The sequence below is a fragment of the Ostrea edulis genome, chromosome 3 (assembly GCF_947568905.1).
Source record: "Ostrea edulis chromosome 3, xbOstEdul1.1, whole genome shotgun sequence".
In the NCBI taxonomy this organism is placed as follows: domain Eukaryota; kingdom Metazoa; phylum Mollusca; class Bivalvia; order Ostreida; family Ostreidae; genus Ostrea; species Ostrea edulis.
The window spans coordinates 79,833,816-79,848,552 of record NC_079166.1 but is presented as its reverse complement, the minus strand read 5'-3'; the positions used below and the strand labels follow the sequence as shown (position 1 = coordinate 79,848,552).

Here is a 14,737-nt window from a genome sequence, read left to right as displayed (position 1 = left end):
GGAGTACCCAAGGTCACAATTACACTGATGTCTGGAGTACCCAAGGTCACAATTACACTAATGTCTAGAGTACCCAAGGTCACACTTACACTGATGTATGGAGTACCCAGGTCACAATTACACTGATGTCTGGAGTACCCAAGGTCACAATTACACTGATATCAGTAGTGCCTATCATCATTACACTAATGTCTGGAGTACCCAAGATAACAATTACAACCATGTCTGAAGTACCCAAGGTCACAATTACACTGACGATTGGAGTACCAAAGGTCACAAGTATACGGTTGTCTGGAGAACCCAAGGTCACAATTACATTGATGTGTGGGTACTCAAGGTCACAATTACACTGACGTCTGGAGTGCGCAAGGTCACAATTACACTGATGTCTGGAGTACCCACTGTCACAATCACACTGATGTCAGGAATACCTAAGGTCACAATTACACTAATGTCTAGAGTACCCAAGGTCACAATTACACTGATATCCGGAGTACCCAAGGTCAAAATTACACTGATGGCTGGAGAACCCAAGGTCACAATTACACTGATGTCTGGAGTACCCAAGGTAACAATTACAAGGATGTCTGGAGTACCCAAGGTCACAATTACACTGATGTCTGGAGTACCCAAGATCACAATTACACTGATGTATGTAGTACTCAAGGTCACAGATACACCGATGTTTGGAGTACCCAAGGTCACAATTACACTGATGTCTGGAGTACCCAAGGTCATAAACACACTTATGTCTGGAATACCGAAAGTCACAATCACACTGAGGTTTGGAGTACCCATCAAAATTACACTGATGTATGGAGTACCCAAGGTCACAATTACACTGATGTCTGGAGTATACAAGGATCAATATACGTATAGCACCTAACAGCAAATGTTCCGCGCCTACATTTACAAAACCAACCACAAATAGTTGTAGGTGAATGTCTTATGCACAAATTGTAATGAATTTTACTTGTGTATCGAGATTGAAGTTTTGCAGGAATGAAATCAGATTCCATCTTGGACACGTTAATATGGTGCTGTTCAATTCCGAAGATGCTCTGAAGCGTATTTATTTGATAGATTTGATAAACACCAAATGTTATTAAAATACTGCATAATATGAGTGAAAATGCAAATGAAAAATGTTGTCTTTTATCATAAGTGATGAATAAATTCCGTGGTAAGTTCCTTACATCAGTTAACCAATTGGGATGTAAGTCAATATCTTCTAACATATGATTATACAATGATTTCAAAATACAATTCTCTGTGTGTCTAAAAGTTTAATCCAATATTTCAAGATAACTGAAAAATTGTTGAGTGCTGCGGAAGACATCAATCAATCAGTTGGCAGTACAAAACCTCCAGACTTTACAGCAGTAATTGAAAACGTTACTTACATACATATCAAATGCATGCAATTTACTTTCGATATTCAGTGTGTTTACATTACATATTTTCATTACATGAATCATGGTTTTCTTTCCTTGTGATGCTAAGATGTTTTGAGTTCTAGTAAATTCTCAATTATAAAAAAGATTAACTCCCAAATAACTAAAACTATCCACTACATGAATTTGAATGCCGTTAGAAAACCATCGATCCTGTGTGCTTAATTTAAAAAAAAGTTCTAAACGCTAGACTATTTGTTTTCTCTGCGTTAACATGTATATTCCATTCGTTGCTATATTCATATATTTTTAACAAATGACCACATAATCAAACTTTTCTAAAATGGTAAATATTACATAAAGTCCAGTTTCAAAAAACACCTACTAGAAACTGCTGTACAATAATTTTTCTAGTATAACATTAATGTAGACATGATTCTTGTACTAAAAGTAAAAAGCATTTCTTTTCGGTTTAAAAAAGAAACAAAAACATTGCAAAGCAGATGCACAACGTGTTTAATTTTTCACGCAGCAAGGAACAAAGACTACTAAATAGCTGGACATACGGGGGTAAGTGAGTTAAATACTCGAAGCAATCAAGAGCTATTCAACAGTTCAATTTTTCTTTAATCACATTAAAACAATAAAACGAGACATATTTTGTATGCGGCGATGACATAATAGTAAATGTTTTTAGTTACAACGTGCCAGCTAACTACGTATTTTAAAGCATCCATCAATGGTGTACATACTTCATATGGATAGTTTGAAGTGTTGTCAGTCAACACAGACCTGTATAGATAGTCAATATTATTGTATAATCATGTTGTCTATGCGATATTCTGTATCCATATATCGAGCAATGTACATTTGTTTGGTATGCTTCGTAATGCATTTTCTAGATTGTTTACTTTCGAGAACTATTCATACACCATGGCATCTTACCATGATGTATTGTATATTAACACTCAAAAGAAACACAACATGCACAGTCAATGAACAAAATATAATTAAACGACAAAAATATGATTAATGTGTAAATATGGATATTCAAGAATATCTGGCAAATTCAGAAAAAAATGACACTTATGGTAAAATACCTTTAGACGTGTATTTATTTTTGTTTTGTTGTAAAATCAGCCCTGTTAGTGATTCAATCATATCCCTGCTAGGTTTATAATACCACCTCCAGAGGTCAGTACAGATCCTGACACATTGTTGCTGAATATTAGTAGTTAGATATTCGTGTGCACGATAACGATGTGCTTATGGAAGGACTTCAGTACTATCACGAGCATGCAGAGGAAATAATGCCTCGACAGAGAAATGTAGGTCTGTTCATCGGTTCAAAGTTGATCAATGACGGGTGACAGTGTCTCCAGTAGACCGATGTAGTGTAGATATACAAAAGTGACCAATGACGGGTGATAGTGTTTCCAGTAGACCGATGTTCTGGATTGTTTGAAATTTGGAATATCGTGTAATTCACAGTATACAGAATTCGAAATTTTCCGTCCCAAATCCATAATGATTATGTAAACATGTCATCTGTGATACTAAAATCAAGCATGGAGATTTCAAGAGCATTTACAATAATACGTATGAACAGGCTATATACGACACTGACAATGAAAATCCCAAGAGCATTTACAATAATACGTGTGACGAGACAGTGGCGATCCAATTCTTGTTTAGTTTGACAAACTTCATAACACTATCAAGTGTTCAATCTCAGACTAGTACTGACGCATTTATTTTTACACTGTGTACGTTACGAAAGTGGGAATTCGGTTGCATACAATTCATCAAGAACTATGGTAAACATCAGATTCTATGATTTATGAACAAAAGTAGACAAGGTGATTCCCCAGAAAAAAAAAGTCTAAAATACATCGCTATCATTCAAAACGTTTTGAAAATTACGCTTAGTGTCAGGTATGAGAAATGTTTACAATCTAGACTTGAGGTGTAAATTCTGGTATGATTACTGAGGACGATAAATGAGGACAGATAACAAAAATCATCAGCAATATGTCTACATATCAATCCAGACATAAGCTGAGGAGATATATTTATAGTATTGAAATGGCAAGACGTAGTAATTTGAGCAGATAGTTATTTTAGAGGTAGATGAATCGCTATTTATGTGCACATGAGATGTTATGCACAAGAAATTATTTTATTTCCATCAAGTCCATTATTTTTAATCGTAGAATCATATGATATCCTACTGAAAAGATGCACCGAAAATTTGATAAATTTGAAAATTAATCTTCGCAATGCTCATGACATATTATTAGTTATCAAGATATGTCTTAACATTGTCGAGCATATTCATGTTCACAATATTTCCATATTTGAGAATGGGTACACACTATTTTTCTCGTAGCCCTGCTTAGCAATTCTGATGGATTTGAAAAGGTGAAGCTAACAATGATCAATCTAATAAATCCTTCAAAGAATTCAAAATCGAAAACACTAAACACGTCTAAAACGTTCTCACATGGTGAAAGGTCAATATTGCAGGGTATCCATGGCGATGCTGCACTAATTTGACAAATGGAATGAAAAGAAACATTTCATCTGGCATTACCTTACTGGCACACGAAGTTTTGCTGCTGTGCTTATGCTACACATACACGCTGTTACATGGCTTAGTCATTGCAGTCAACAAAGTACATAATAAAACCGCCACCTCCAAACCGATCAGATGCAATGCCGCACTGACCAGATAATGTTCTCCACAAAATATCAGACTTATAAAAGCAACCGAATTCTACCTCAACAAACCTGCACTTCAAATTGAAATAGAGGTACATGTAGGCGCATCATATATCGAATAATTTTTGCTTTTAATATACCAGACGTTTCGTTTGCAGTTAATTACTTCTGCAATTTCTAAAGTTGTATTTTGGGCGTTGTTCGATCCTCATAGAACTTAGTTCCTTTTAGTCTTCCAGAACAGGGGCGGTAATCAAAGAATCTTACAAACCGACATTTTTTTCCCCTTTCTACATGTAAATATTTTTTTACCATGAATATTGACCTCCATGCTTGTCTGAAATACAACTTTACTGTACATTGTATATAATGATCGTTATATGGTTATTTTTTTAATGTACATATCACTACATAGATATCGCTTATGTTGTCCGAAGGCCCCGGGGGAAAATAGTATTTTGTACTAATCTGACTACCTTCCCTAAATAAAGCATTATTAGGGCTTTCCACCTTTCTGTGGAAAGTCCTATTGATATTGTTCTGTTTATTATTATTTTCCTGCCGTAAAAAAAAATTGTCTTCAGACTTATCGAAAAACTTTATAGTCCATCATTTAGTACTTTTTGAGAAATGAATACATTTCACCTTGCGTAATTGAACTTTGACCCCTTACAGAGTTATTGGACCTTTCGCAGAAATCATTGTTATCGCTACTACTTTTTAACCGTAAATGATAGGAAGATATAATCTTTGCTAAAGCATAGAGGGTAATTAGTAGAATCGAAGATTTTCAAATGAAGGGATTCGGTGTCCCTTAAAGGGAGTTAATGCGTCTTTGTGTTTTGCGATTTATTCGTAAAACATGTCAAACTTGAGAACCATTTGTCATAGAGACATGGGACGAACTGGAATAGGATCGTTGACCTTTGATCTTGACAATTAGGTCAAGGTCAATGTCATCAGAAAAGAGGAAAAAAATAACATTTTTTATACTCTTTTTCCTGCTTAAAGCTGTATGACCCGATGTTCATGTATTATTTTTGTACATAATTACTTTAAAGCAGATTAATTACTTTATAAAGTTATTAACTTTCCGTTAATTACATGCTTGAAAACATATGCATGCAAGGTGAAGATAACGAAGAGTGATCAATCTCATAACTCCTACAAGCAATACAAAATAGATAGTTGGGCAAACACGGACCCCTGGACACACCAGAGGTGGGATCAGGTGCCTAGGAGGAGTAAGGAGTAAGTAAAAGAAAACAGTGCGAATATTATTTAGAAAGTAAATATGGTGGCTACATATATAAATCATCCCATAATAGACGTCTATAAATAGACCCACGCGCGTCAGAGGAATCCCAATTTGATGTATTAACTCATACGCAACTGTCTAGGTTTAAGGCTGAAAGAGCGTAAAACAACGAATTACTTATTTACTAAGAGGTATTTGATATTTTTATTTCTATTAAACTTATGGTACGGTACTGTTATAACAAAATACAGAGCTTTAGACTGATAAGACCACCGATGATCTGAAAGTTTGAACTGGTCACGTGACTGTCACTTGAAATGGCAGAGTGACGCGGTTATTTGTAAACATAGATTTAAATCAAATTATTTGGGTTAAAACAGGTGAAATAATTTATATGTCGTACAGTCTCATAACTACATACATGCGATTATTTAATAGCGTTTTTACGAGATGGAAAAAATATTGTAATTCGGACCATACAGCTTTAAGATAGCATTGGAATATTGTATGGGTAAGTACTGACTTCTCGATTGGTTCAGAAAGTATGCATTATAACTTTGAACTTTGACCCTTCTGTGAATTTCGGAGAGTCGCGTCGTAAACCTTGTTATTGCTTTTCCTACTTAACGGAAAGTCATAGAGACACGAAACCTTCGCTAATGAATTCACAGTAAAACTCTCTTGCATAGAAAAATTAATCAAAGGGATATGAAAACCCTTAAGCATAGTTATTGCCCTTGAAAGTCTCCAATATAATTATCTAACTCTAACTATTATGTTAATATAGATAGAAACATGGGACCACTTGCATTAAGACCGATGAACTTTGACCTTCAACATTAGTCAAAGTCAAAAGTCAAGGTCATCATCAAAATTGTTTTTTTTTCATTTTCAAGGTCTTTCATACTATTTTTAACACCGAGAAGCTAACCGAAAGGAACTGAAAACCCCTAAGCATAGTTATTGCCCCTGAATGTCTTGAATAATATTTTTAAGCTGATAGCTTTTACGTTAATATGGATAGAGACATGGGATCACTTGCATGAACACCGATGATCTTTGACCTTCAAAAATGAGGCAAATATCAAAGGTTAAGGTCATTGTGAATTTTTGTTCCATTTTCAAGGTCTTTTTGAGTTTCTTACATCATCTTAAATATTCTTAAATTCTTTTTTTAATCATGGTAGGTAGAAAGCCCTCCAATTGTTCGTGAACAATTAGGATCACTAGTTATTATTGTTATTATTATTTTGTGTTTTATATACATCGTATGATGATGGTATTCGCGTTACTCTACAGTAATGTATTACTAAACTATCATTGTAACAGAAAAGCAAGTCCTTGGCTGGACAACATTTGATATATTACGGACTACTATCATTAGATTACATTTGACCTTTCGTTTTTTCTACAGAGTACCTTTTGTTTTGGTTGAAGTCAATACACACCTACAGTGAAAATAACGCCCCAGTCATCATAGTTGGAACTCATCTAGACCAAGCCGTAGAACAGGTGACTTTTTTATTCCCTCAAACTAACCAAAACAATTCATCCCGTCAGTGTATAAGAATTCATAGGAATTCGTTGGTGTATTGAATTCTCAAACATATGCAATGACTACATGTACAAATGATTCATTTAATTTATAAATAAGAAACTGGTTTGTTACGTTTTGAAACACAAAATGAGCGCTAAGCCAAAGAACGTCAATTTCGCAAATGCATTTGTGGATTCGTTAATAAATTACGGGTGGATTGCTATACGCCAGTTCGTAATAACATTTTAAATTTTGAATCATATATTCTGGAATATGATAGTAATCAGAATTGCAGTATTATAAAAGTAGAATGTTTAATAAATGAAATCAGGCAATCAGATAATACAACTTCCCGAACGATGTTTAATGCACATTCTGTTTACAACTGTAATACTATATAGTCAGTAGTTGAAATATTTCGGTACAGATTCCACTATTTCACGAAAAGTCGCCATTTGATATATAATCAATCTTTTACACGTTAGACTTCTCGGGAATTTTGTACAGTTTTTATACTGTATTCCGTGAAGTATAAGTATTGTAATAAACATGTATGGATGATTTCCCATTCACTTTACATATTTTGTTTTAGAACTCCAACACGCTCTACAACAGTATACTGAAACATCTTCAGTTCGACGAGCATCTGAAGACACATTTACACAGAGAACGATGTTTCGTTCTTGGCTTTAAATCGGATGGTTCATCTTTCCAAGACACACTTTCTGACCTAGAGAAGTGCATTGTTGACATTGCTAAACAAGATCGATGGAAGGAAACCATTCCTAGGGACTGGGCACTCTCTGAACTTGTACTTAAAGAACTTAAAAGACAGGAAAGAAAAATGATCCCGCTTGAAATATTGTCAGAAAAATATTTTAGTAAAGACGACGAGAGATCTACAGAAATCCGCGATATCCTGAAATTCTACCACGAGATAGGCGTTATACTACACTTTGACGAGAGTTCTCTTGCCGATACTGTCATCATTGACATCCAATGGTTCGTTGATTCCTTTAAGAACATAATAACCGATCCAAACCATGCCATTGGTATCGTCGATAACAACCAGGGGTGGTGTGCCTTCAACGAAAACGGTCACATACAAGACATACTTTTGAGCAATATTTGGAGCAGCAGGCGCTTTACAATTAACTCCCGTGACAAATTACGCTTGTTACAATATATGGAAGGTCTTGGCCTTATATCTGTTGGTCATGACGCTTACTATATCCCATGTATGAACAAACGGACCATTGGTATCAAACAAGAGAATGATTTGCAATCCATTCACAGTCAAACATCAGTATTGGTCTTCAGATTTCCCCTTTTGCCATACTTCTTTTATTTCCGTCTTATTGTTGCTTGTTTGACAAAATCAAATGGAGAATGGGAACTTCTGAAAGACAATGAACTTTGTTTATTTAGAAACTTGGCGTGTTTTGTCTATAAACAGCATACTGTGGCGCTGGCTGTGAATAAACATGCAATTCAGCTTCAGGTTTTTCAACCCAGCAATGGTCCAATTGCGAAAGACGCCACACTCGAAATCCGTGAAAATATTGAAAGATTACTGAATGGTGTAACTGGTAACTTTCACAAGGAGACCAGGTACACTGTAGGATACCAGTGTTCAAAACAGGAGGTGTTTCGTGAACACAATGACTGCTTTGTGGAAGAGAAAGACATCCACGGGAAGGGAGGAATTACATGTCCATTACATAGACTGGCTAATTATCATACCCTGAATGAACACAATCTTCTGTTTTATTGGAAACAGGTATATTCTTTCAAAGAGAGTTTGATTATTTAAAATATTCATTATTTCCAAAACCTAATGCCTGTAATTTGTGTACATCATTTAGTTCATAATTCCTTTTACAGGATGCCCTGACCGGGATTACAGATGAGTAGCTGTCTACTTTCCTTTTATCTAGTCTTTTACAGGTGAGTAGCTGTCTACTTTCATTTTATCTAGTCTTTTACAGGTGAGTAACAGTCTACTTTAATTTTATCTAGTCTTTTACAAGCGAGTAGCTGTCTACTTTCCTTTATCTAGTCTTTTACAGGTGAGTACTACTTTCATTTTATTCAGTCGTTTAGATTGAAACAAAATAGCTATCAAATACACACAATATTCAAAGATAGACATTTTGATGTTTTCGAAAGCTAGGGTCATGGGGCCAATGACTTTGAACACAGTTTTTGCGTGGTGGAAATCGTTGTGAATTTTGTGGTGATTGAAGAATCGCTAAAATAGTCACCACGCGAAAAGGTTGCAAAATCGATATACATGGTTCTAGCTTTTTATATAGATGTATCAAAACCATTATTACATCTTTATGAGAAATGTACAATGAACACTGATCTATTGTAGTTTTAGTTTTCAAAAGATTAATAAACAATCTGCATTAATGTAAATTCAAATTTGATTTATCTAATTCTGAACTTCTACAACAATTGGACACACAATAAGACGCTTGTTTTCATCCCGTATAACATATGTTTCCATAGTACACTGTACTTTATAAGTTATTGATTTTGGATATTGTAATAGTGGTATCAAAGTTCCTGGGAATAAGAAATTATGTTTGATAATATCTAACCAATATACTATATGATATTATGATAATTCATTGTTTCTATAGGCAACACTAAGACTGAGTAATGGCTCCCTGAAGAAGGACACGATGGCACCGACAACAAGGTTAACGACACACGTGATATAATAGCCAGCCTTGAATTCGTCAAAGTGTTTGTGGATATAGCATATCATCATGATGTCACTGCATTTTATTCAATGAAATGTGTCTCACATTCCGTCATAAAGTAACTGTAGGAAAACATATTTCATTGACTAGGGCTGGGGGAGAGTACTCATTTAACAAATAAAGGGATCTCAGAGAACTCTTGTCATTAGGTTTGTGCATGGTGACCTTCTCTTTATCATTATGCTAAATGAGTATACATATATTTAATGTAATTTAAAAATGACAATTTCCACCCAAAATATGTATATGTCTACCTCTTTAGCTGCGTTAGCCTAGCCAATCACTAATATCACGCTATACAGGGTCAGCATTGTTGTAAATAATTTATTTCATGGAATTTGTTATCTGATGTTTAAGACGTTAATTAGTTATTTAGGGTATATTTTGGTTAATGTAAAACTTATACGGTACCAATTTTGATGCACCAGATGCGCATTTCGACAAATAATGTCTCTTCAGTGATGCTCAACCGAAATGTTTGGAATCCGAAATAACAATGAAGTTTTAGAGCTATTATAGCGAAAAACAGCGTGCCAAAAAAAGTGAAGTCAAATTCGTCTAAGGATAAGAGCTATGCATGAGGGAGACAATCCTGAATTTTGAAATGAATTTCTAAATTTTATAAAAGCAATTAAATATACATCCGTATTTTCAAGCTAGTAACGAGGTACTTAGCTACTGGGCTGTAGAGACTATCGGGGACTAACAGTCCACCAGCAGAGGCCTCGACCCAGGGGTCATAATAATAATATATAATTCCCTTTGTCTAGTACATGTAGCATGTGCACCAGTATTACGTCACTGCATTTGTAGGGAAGAAACCATCAAAACTAGGCCTACTATGAATTTAGCCACTCCCCATCCCCATCGTTCTCCATACACTTTTGAAGTTAACTGTTGGCATTTCATGGTATCTTAGAATTCTTTTTTTCCCCATTTTTAGTTTTGTGCCAATTGATGTCAATACATGTACTATTGTGTAAGAAAAAAACGTAATGTTCAATATTATGCAGATTTTTTTATTGCTACATTTTATTTTTGTTTGGTTTAAAAGGAAAATGTTTATATTATTTTATCAAACAGCTATGTAAACATATTTCATTGACTGCGTCAAGGGGGACTATTCATTTATCAAATTGAGGGATCTCGGAAAAATCTTATCATTAGGTTAGTGCATGGTGGCCTACCCTTTATCATTATGTTATAATGAATATACATATATTTATTCTAATTTAGAAATGACAATTTTCACCCAAATTTTGTATTTGGTTTCTTCTATAACTGCGGTAGCCTAACCAGATCACTAGTACAACATTCTCATTGTGTCATAAAGTTATTTTGTTTCATCCAAATAGACGTCTCTCTCATTCTGTCGTAAAGTTTACTTACATGTATATCTTTTTAGTTACTATGAAATATAGATCAGAACTAAAGTAAATGTCATCTAACATCTATGTATAATATAATGCAGTTTTGCTTATTTAACCATAATAAAGAATAAAAAAAAAAATAGTTGTCGATTATTTATTGAAATTCCCATGATTGATGCCATTCTTTACAATTCCTCTAGAGAAGCAATTGAACGTTTTATTTTCAGCGACTGTAACTTAATTTGCCTCGATAAAAAATGTGAATAGCAAATTGATTGTAATGTGACTTGTAGTGGAAGTTTTATGCGGTAACAGAAGATTCTGACCTGCGGTTTAGAAACCGGGATTCGGTTAATATCTGTCGTTAAAGAATAAAACTATGAAATTTGAACTGGAATCAAGAGGTCGGAAGAGAGAAAAATAACTTTTAAAAAATTGCCTCTGGATGAATGCTGGCCAATACGTGTATGTATGAACCATTGTGAAGAACATGAAATAGCATGGATGAAATTTAACTTACAGACATAGAACTAGTCAATCACATTTGTTATCCTTTACATGGACTTGAAAGACACCAAATACATTTGATACTTCCACCAGTAACGGAAATTAAACAGGGATTGTTGTTATTTCTATTCTATACGAAATGTGACATAAGGGGTGGAGTGTATAATGTTCAGTTTGTAGGATAGTGTCAATGTTGTAATTGTGTATCACTGTTCGAGAATCTCAATCTCTTTACTAAGATGGATAACTGTCAGTGATAAACCAATGCTCAAATAAACCCATAGCCCTTATATGGAAATGTTAGTGACACATTTTTTCTAGATGTTTGTATTTCATCTGTAACCTAGAAATAGTTTTGATTAAAGAAAATACATTTTGATAACCTAAAAATCTAGAGGAAAAGGAATTCTAAAAGCTAAAGGAAAATCATCCTTTTCAGACAAAACAAATGTTTTAACCCTAAAAGTACGAACCAGGCATTCATAAAGCATGTGTTGGAGTGACGCTGTTGGAAAAATATTGTTATTCTTTTGAGTCTTTACAGAAGCTAGAAATATGATGTCAAAACCCCGCTCATTGTTAATTCTAAACATCACTGTCATAGATTGAGGAAAGGTTAACGATTTTAAATATTTCAGTTTGTATGATTTTGGGTTTGAACATCATAAACTACCGCTATTTCTATAGAGTAACATTAACTAAATGAAAAAAAAAGATGCAGAACAATCGACCAAATTCAAAATAAGTTAAAACTGGATCAAATAAAACTAGAAGACAATATCAATTTCACTTCAAGTATATTGGTAACTAACTCGTTTAACCAACGTTCGAAATGTTACAACGAATACGTTGATGTCATATAAACTGTTGTCATATAACATGTACCATGTTACACTATTGCTTTTTTTTTATCATTGCTTATAAATGTTATTATAAAATCAATCGTTTTATTTACATTACTATATTAAAAGTTATTCATTATTTGTAGACCTTCTGATACGAATTGTTCCTGTATTTCATAGCTGGACATGCCTTTACTGGTGATATCAATATAGACCTGAAGTCGCTATGTGTATTTTAAAGGGTCCTCAATTCAAGATCTTCATTTATTTCTATTATAAATTCTGTCGATGGCTATGCAAACGATGGGCTAGATATGAAAAAAAAAAAACCTGATACTTTTTCAGAATCTGTACTTAGAATACAATAAAGTTTGCCCATAAACTCAGAAACGCTTGCTCCAGTTACTGATTGTACCTTTAATATTGTTTCATATCTTGAGTTTGAGGTGAAGTTTCCAAGTTATAATTGAGTTCTACTTGATTAGTATTTATCGTGGAATCAATTAAATCACTTTCGTCTACAATTAAGTACCGGGAAATAGCAATAAAATATCTAAGTGGTGGACACGTTTTGTGGGATCTAAACCAGTGCAATTTTATACTGAAATGACAACTTTTAACTTATGTATATTAATTGTGATAGTAAAGTTCTGTCCATGCATTGCCGGAAATGCAGGGAGCAAATTCCCTGAATGCAAACGGGTTAGAATAGGTTTTCAGTACCCTTTGCTTGTCGTAAGAGGCGACTAAATGGGACAGTCTTTCGGATGAGACCGCAAAAAACCGAGGCTCCTTGTCACAGCAGGTGTGGCACGATAATGCTCCCTCCCTGTTCAAAGGCGGTAAGTGTCGAGCATAGGCCTAAATTTTGCAGCTCTTCACCGGCAGTGGTGACGTCTCCATATGAGTGAAATATTCTCAAGCGTCCCGCTAAATAATATTCAACCAATCAATCATGGAGCAAATAGAGCAAGGGGATAATAAATACCTCATGGTTATGAAAGTTTCGTACTAAGATACTAACTCAAATATGAAAAACAGGCAATGTATGGCATGTCAAACGTTGCAATATTTGATCTTTTCCATTTGTATTGTATAATTTTCCATTTGTATTCTATATTTTCCATTTGCATTGTATAATTTTTCATTTACATTGTATAATTTCCATTTGTATTGTATAATTTTCCATTTGTATTCTATATCTTCCATTTGTATTGTCTAATTTTCCATTTGTATTATATATTTTCCATTTGCATTGTATAATTTTTCATTTGTGTTGTATCCAGGGAATGTTTATTTTGATTTGTTACGAAGGATTTCATTAGTTAACGTCACCGATGTACCACATCTGTAGACGTGTTTATCACAAAGGGCCGTAGCAATGGCGGTTCTTTATCATGCCAACACCTGTGCAGCGATACGGAATATCTGTTTTTAAGGTCATTACGGAAAGACCCGTGATTCTCACTTTTACATGCCGAGTGTTTGGCAAAGGAGCAATCACTGTCTTTGTTTATGTCTTAGGTTTGATGCGGCAATGACAGTAACGGTTCTCGAACTCACGACCTCTCGCCCACAAACCAAGCGATACCGCCATCAGGTCCATGCACGACTAGTTATTTTTGAAAATACGTAGCTAGCTCTAGTAAAAAATGGAACTGTCCAGAAAAGCATGCACATTTTTATTTTGTCAGAATTCAGCGCGTTTCGCAGGAATGTGCCGTATTTGCTAAGTGTAATGGCGTACACCCCCCACCCTCCCAATTAATTGATCGCTTTTATGCGTCTAATGTGATCAGCATATTCAAACCAGTCTCCTATTTAACCACTGGCTGATCTAGATAATTCTGAACGAAAGGATGCAGTAAACTGCTGGATATCTGGGGACTGTCTTAAGATCCCTAGTGAGTCCAGTGCAAAGCCTTGGCAGAGGGGGGTGGGGGGGGCTTACAGGGGGAGGGCGAAGTCAGTGGCGGATTTAAGAGGGGCGTCCCCCCCCCCCCCCAATTTTTTAATTTAAGGTTAATCTTGGTATCTTGTTTAGAAAAATGTATTAAAAGATAAAAGAAGCAATAATTTCTTCCATTCCCGGAGAAATAAATGACAAAATATTTTGATTTCTTGAATTACTTTATTGAGAGAACTTAATTTTTCCAGAAACCCTTAAAATTTGCGTCATTTTACTAATTTCACTTTATTAAAAATGACATATTTCAAGCCCTATAAAATCTGTAAAATCCAGGAGCTTTCGGGGGCTTCGCCCCCTGGACCCACTGGGGGCCGCCTCAAGGCGCCCCCCAGACCCCTTGCCTCATAAAGTGGCGCCCCCGTAACCGC

At 34.9% G+C, this 14,737-nt stretch overlaps 1 long non-coding RNA gene across 1 annotated transcript; it reads left to right on the top strand.

Moving 5' to 3' along the window:
- Window positions 1-8,213: 8,213 nt before the first annotated feature.
- On the top strand, window positions 8,214-12,500 carry LOC125677259 (uncharacterized). Its single transcript, XR_007371018.2, has 3 exons — window positions 8,214-8,690; window positions 8,795-8,857; window positions 9,559-12,500. It is a non-coding gene; the product is annotated as an uncharacterized LOC125677259 (long non-coding RNA).
- The last annotated feature ends 2,237 nt before the right edge of the window (window positions 12,501-14,737 follow it).